This window comes from Pinus tabuliformis, chromosome 9 (genome assembly GCF_031772625.1).
Source record: "Pinus tabuliformis cultivar Carrire ecotype Pingquan chromosome 9, CPIR1, whole genome shotgun sequence".
NCBI lineage: Eukaryota > Viridiplantae > Streptophyta > Pinopsida > Pinales > Pinaceae > Pinus > Pinus tabuliformis.
The window spans coordinates 1776907207-1776914201 of NC_142307.1; positions in this window are offsets into that span (position 1 = coordinate 1776907207).

The window sequence follows — 6995 nt, forward strand, 5'->3', positions numbered from 1 at the left end:
CGCAATTTCTCCTGGGTCCTCAAGCTGCCACTTGTGTGTAATTACCTCACACACTGGTCACTAACCTCTGAAATAACTGTGCAATCCTAGCGGAAAGGTTTCCTTTTACATGCAAGAGATATCCTCATGGGAATATTCTTGCAACTGATAGTACAATTTCCCATCCTTTGATCTCAACTGGGTCTCTATCTGAACTGACATGCATGAGTTATTTATGAGATAATATCTAGGTATCTAAAGTACACTAGTTTCATGCATGCATGCATTGACTAACTGAACTCACAATCAGTTCCACAAACTGTTGGAACTAATCTAACTAGACTTAACTCAGTTAATTGAGCTAACTAATTACAACTCAAAGTACAACTCATCATGATCTCCTTAATTAAGGGATAAATTTCTCAATCAAAGGGATAACTTTTGCATGTCTTCACATAGACTTCATGTTTGATTTTCTCTAACTAATTAACTCAAGATGAATTAATTAATTATTTTACAAACACCTACTGAGCTCAAATTCGAATTTTAATTCACAATTTTAATTTAGGGACTAATTAAAATTGGAATGTATCTCGAAATGATATCTATAGGAATGCTATTTTTAGCCTTTCTTTTTGATATTTTCAAGACTCCCTCTCAGAAAGAAAGGGATTATCTGTCACCTCGATCCTGTCTCTGTGGAACTCGAATTTGTATTTTGACAATGCCTTAGTCAAAATGTTTGCATCCTACTCCTCGATCGAAACATACTGCAACAACATGATCCTCTTCACCACACAATCTCGAAGATGATGATACCAGATATTAATGTGCTTGGACATGTCATGAAATACTGGATTCTCAAAGAGTTTGATAAAACTCTAATTATCGCAATAGATCACAGTTGGATCCATCCTCTCATCAAACAATCCAACTAGAATTTTAGTCAAAATGTTTGCATCCTGCTCCTCGATCAAAACATACTGCAACAACATGATCCTCTTCACCACAAAATCTTGAAGATGATGGTACCAGATATTAATGTGCTTGGACCTGTCATGAAATACTGGATTCTCAAAGAGTTTGACACAACTCTAATTATCGCAATAGATCACAGTTGGACCCATCCTCTGATTAAACAATCCAACTAGAATTTTCCACATACAAATGGCCTCACATGCTGCTTGGCTTGCAGCCATGTATTCAGCCTCTACTGAGCTAAGTGAAACTAAACTCTATTTCCTGTTGTACCAAGAAACTGTAGTTGAACCAAGGTTGAAAAATCCTCCTGAAGTGCTCTTCTGATCTGGTGGAATCCCTGCCCAATCTGCATCTATGAAGCCCTGAAGCTTCACTCCCTCTGTCTGTTTGTACCATAATCCATACTGAGATGTGCCTCTAAGGTATCTCACCACATTCTTAGCTACCTTCCAAAATAGCTTGGCAGGCTGAACCATAGCTTGACTTAGCTGGTTCACCACATAGAACAAATCTGGTTGTGTGTTCACAAAATACATCAATGAACCCACAAGTTGCCGATACACAGTAGCAGCTACTACCTCACCTGAAGTAGCATCCTCCTTCCTTCAGCTACCTGCTAGAGAAGTCTGCATGGGCTTGCACTTCTCCATGTGGAATCTCCTGAGTATCTCATTGGCATACTTTCCTTGAGACACAAACACTTCCCAATCCTTCTGCCACACTTCCATGCCTAGAAAGTAGTGCATGAGACCCATGTATTTCATCTCGAACTCTCTTGCAAGGTCCTCCTTGCAAGACTTGATCAACTGATCATCACCTGTTAATATTAGATCATCAACATAAAGAACAATGATCAATGGCTTACCTTCTACCATGATGTGGTATATGTTCGCATCCGATTCACTCTTTGTGAAGCCCAACCCAGTGAAATAGTTGTCGATCCTAGTGGACCAAGCACGAGGTGCTTGATTCAACTCATACAAATCTCTCTTGAGTTGGAACACATGCGACTCATAATCGAAGGTCTCAAATCCTTCCGGCTGCTCTATGTACACCTCTTCCTCAATGTTGCCATTGAGGAATGTAGTCTTCACATCCATCTGATGGATCCTCCAATCCACCTATGTTGATAGTGCCAAAATCGATCTAAAAGATGAGTACCTTGCTATAGGAGAAAAAGTCTCATCATATTCGATCCCCTCGACCTATGAGAAACCATGGGCAACAAACCTTGCCTTATGTTTCTCCACACTACCTTCAACTCATTGCTTTACCTTGTAAAGCCAACGGGAACTCACCACTAACTTGTTCTCCGGCCTTGGATCAACATCCCAAACACTATTTTGAACTATGGAGTCATACTTCTCCACCATAGCATCAAACCAGACTGGCTCTCGAAGGATTATGGTTCAGTCTCTATACATTCCCCAACGAGGGCCATGTAACTAGTGCACCGCTCAGGTGACCTCCTCTGTCTGCGTTGAGAAGATGGATCTCCCACATTCACTCTCACATATATCAACAATCTATCAACTTCCTTTGAATATTTCTGGCCATCTTTGTGGTGAGATCTCATATTGCAGCAATAATTCTGCAACTCTTGCGGCTTCCTTCTTTACTTTTATCAACCTAGTAGTTTGTAATAGACTTGAAAGCGATGGTACTATATGCACAAGTACTAGCTCTTACTGGATGTTGTCACTTGATCAGCTGGCACTTCTATGAGTTCTTAGAAGAAGCTTTTACTGTGATGGAAGAAAGCTAACTCTACATGGGCTATTCTACTTGCGGAAAGAGAAGGAAAATTGAAATGAAACACAAACCCTAGCAAACCCTAATTTTGCAGGAAAAGAGATGGAAACTACTGAGATGGGTGCCATTGACTACTAAAAAGGAAAATTGCATTTATTAAAGCTACTTCTAAAGAGAAATGATAAGAAATCATCTTTTTGTACTTTTGAGTATTTTTATGTGAAACTATTATGCTTGTGATTTGACTGGTTGTGACTGTGCAGAGGGTTGGTGGTGAAAGAATATGGAGTTGGCTTTTGCGGATGGTGAGGAAGGTGTGGAGGGGTCCTAAGAAGCCCCTAGTACCCTTCTCAAGACTTCCATTGCGATTAGACTTCAAAAAATCACTCACAGGAAATTCTACAGGAGGCTGCAGGGGATCTGCAGGAGGTTCTACAGGAGGAGGCCAAAAGTGGTTTTTGGAGGTTTGAAGGTGGAAAAATGATGGGAAAAGGGAAATTAAGGCTGGATGGAGGTACTGAGGAGTCTAGAACTCTGTCAATGAAGATCAGGAATGAAGGAGATGGTTGGATTTGTTCAAAGGGCAAGAAAGCAACTTTGTGGAAAAATGCAGAAATTAGGGCAGATTTGTGGAATGATGCGAATGAGTGGGGAAATCCTGAGGGAGGAATTAGTACAGGCTGTGTTATGGAGGAATGATAAGCTGGAATGTTCTACAAGAGAGCTGCACACTTACTTCTCAAAACTGACTAAAGTAAGAATCGAAAAACAAAGTTTTGTTTATTTTAACCTAAAACGAGAAAAATGTTGAACAAAACTTTATGAACCAAAGATTATGTGAGAAATCCATGGTAAATGAACAAGAAAGGATCTAAGCATGTGAATCCAAACTGATATCAACTTCTCCAACTCAAAATATCACATTAGCAATTGCATTGGAAGAGTAGAGACTCTGTTTTTGGTGGCAACAGTAGTGCCTTGATCTCAAATCATGGTCCCAAGGAGGGAGAAAGGAGATCAAGGCTTGCTAGTAGCCTTTTTAGATCTTTTTCTGTTACTACAGCAAACTATCTAATCAACTTGAAGCAATTAAACTAAACAACAGAAATTATCTCATGAATGCAAGCAAAAGCATATAAATACACAAAGGAGGTGTTGGGAAGCTTGGGTTGGGCCCTAACCCAAGAGCTTCAGCCGTCTAGAAAAGACTAGTGCTGGTTCAAAACTTGGTTCATCTTCATTTATAAAAAAAAATAGAAGTTACATCACAAAACTGTCTTCCAAAAGAGCTCGAAAATGAGTTGGGTAAAAAGTTGCACAAAAGTGTGAAAATATACTATGAAATGGCTAACCTATTAAGTCTTTAAGCCTTCTTATTTATACAATTTGGGACTCCCAACAGTCCTCCTAAAATTAAGGAACTTGGCTACATAAAACTAAAGATAACAGGAGCTCTACTAGACTTTCTCGGTTGCCCCTTGGTATCATCATTGTGGGACTTTGTACTCTGAGCTGCTGATGGAGAACTAAAGGAATGGGTCATTAATGAAGGAGACACCCCTCCTATAAGTCCTCAGCCTTGTTTCCTTGAGTTTGGATGCCAATCTACTCATAAATGCCTTGTCCTTGTCCAAAAATGTCTAAAAATCTGCAATAAACACTCATTAGACTATGTGGAAAAGTGACTATCCCCATTCACTCTATTGACATAAATATATTCAAAAGCATGCAAAAAACTATTGAGAATGGTAGATTAAATGAAAATAATAGGCAGAATGAGCCCATATAGTTACCCATTTCTGGGGCTCGTCATCACCCCCCCGCTGAATGGGTTGCTCATCCTCTGAGCAACTAATCCAGTTCTTCATCTTCAATAGCTTTAACAGCTTCCCTGACATCCCAAGCCTCTGATGTGACGTCTTCCTCTCTGTCATGGAAAACTGCTTTCCTGTCCACTTCCTCCCATTGTTCCTGTTCTTCCTCCTCCTTAACTTCTTCTAACAGTCCTAACAGTAGTGGAGTACTGAACTTAAGACCAATCTAGTTGGCTTTCAAGTTTTGCATTGATTGTTTATAGAGGGGAACTCTCCTCATGGCTTCCCTCATTATGATTGTGGTGTGATACTCCCTGATCTTCAGGCTATGTGATAATGTATTCCACCTTCTTATGCAGGCATGAAGGCAGTCATCACCAAACAATCTCTCCATATCTTCAAAGTGAGAAATAGCCTGTGCTTTCCTGTCAACATAGTCAGGGGAAACTTGAGGATTGGCTGCAAGGTGCTGGTGGGCATAGATGAGATCCAATGGTTCTGCTGGTTCTGCCCTTATCATCACGGGCTCACTTAGCTCCTTTGCCATGATTTTCTGAACTTCCACTGCCCTCTTTTCTTCATGGTTCAAACAAGAAGCCATAGCCATGAGTTGTATGTCTCTCAATGCAGCATTTGGATCGCATAAATTCATGTCAGGAAGTGCCATGTTGTGTAGGTAAAATTATACTAGCTTGGATTTATCCTCGGCTGAACTACTATCACATAAATGCATAAACTGACCATAATTTTGGAACGGGATTGTGCCCCTCTAGGCCAATGTTTTAATCAAGAATTGGAGCCACTGGTCTTTGAGATACAATGCATAGGATCTAGATGGCTATCTGCACTGCAAGGCTTCCATTGCCCAGCTAGCCATGCAGGCCATCTGGGCTTCCTTTTCCTGCAACTCCTCTTTCAAAATCAACACTTCAGTTGCTGCCTAAGATTCTTTTTCTTGCTGCTATTTCACCAGCATTTCAACATTGATCTGTGGCTCTTCCTCTTGCTACTGTTTCTCTGCTACTTCATTATCTACTAGGGGACCTTCTTGCTGTTGTTGGCCTTCCAAGATTGGCAACTTGTCTCCCCCTTTAGTTTCCCATTCCTGTAACTGATCCTTCAACAGTTTATTTTCTTCTTGTAGTTGGGCTCTTCTGATGCTTTCTCTATGTTTGACCATGCTCAATTCTCTTCCCATCTCTCTCAACTTGTTTTCCATATGCCCAATGTCTTATACTCCTTTGGATTTTGCAATTTGCATCCATCTATGGCTTCTGACCCTTTCTTTTTCCAATTCAAAGAATAGGGGCATAGAAAAATTTTGTGGGATGATCTTCCCACCTTCCAGAAGGTTGTAGTAGGAGCCTAAGTTAGGCTAAGGGTCAAGCTTAGGTATCTCTTTTACCTTACCCTCCTCTCGGGACTGTTATTCTGCCTTCTTTTCCAATTTTTCAGTTTCTTTAAGCTTGGCCAGTGTCTCCTGTAGAGAGGTTTGTGCCTCCTGTAGGACTGCTTTGGAGTCCATCAATTTGATCCCTTCCTTCCAGGTGGAGATCTTTAGACTACCTCTCTCATAGGTGATGGAGATTTTGGAGGGAGATTCCTCCTTTTGAACAGTAGGTGCATCCTCAATGATAATGGGTTCTTTTGACGCTGGTTGGGGCTTTCCCACCTTAATCCTGGTGCTCTTCCGAGACCTGAAGTACATGGTTGTCTATCTTTTTCTCTTCCATTTTTGGTTAGAGTGCTAAGTGCAGCCAAAATAGGTGTTGCTTCCCTTGCCAGTGTTTCAGGGGATATTTCTTCCTATTGTTCTTCTCCTTCATCTCCTGCAATTTTTCTTGTGTTTGTTGTCTTTTCTTTTGTCTCTGTTGCCTCTGGTGGTGTTTTCTCCTTTTCTTACTGAGTCCCTGCCTTTCCTGTGGCAGTATTTTTCTAGGCTTTCTTGGGTTTTTTCTTCTCAGCCTTTGTCCTCTTCCTCTTCTTCATTTTCGAGGCTATCTTCTTTTCTACCTTAGGCTCAACAGTGGTTTTGTCAAGTTTCTCCTCTTCTTTCTGTTTCTCCTCTTTTTTTCCTTTTGTTTGAATATCTTGTGCCTCCTCATGAATTTCCTTCTCAAGTTCCTCTGTTTGCTCCTCCTCTTCGCTGCTAGATGGGCTAAGATCATCAGTAAGAGTTTTGATGTCATCTTCCCTAGACATGTTCTTGAAAATTTCCCATGCTATAGGGATGGTGTATGTGTGTAGGGCATCTTCTACCAACAATTTGATGAGCCCATGGTGGGCCAGCTAGTTTGGGACCCTTGCATTTAAATTGGTGCCAAATTCTATCAAAGATTGGAGGAGGAAATATGGGAGACTGAGTTTTCTAGCTGCATGTAGGTCCATCCCATATCTCAATTCATGCAATAACCTAAAGTGATAACCATAAACTATAATGAATCTGCCTTCACAAGTGACACATTTCAT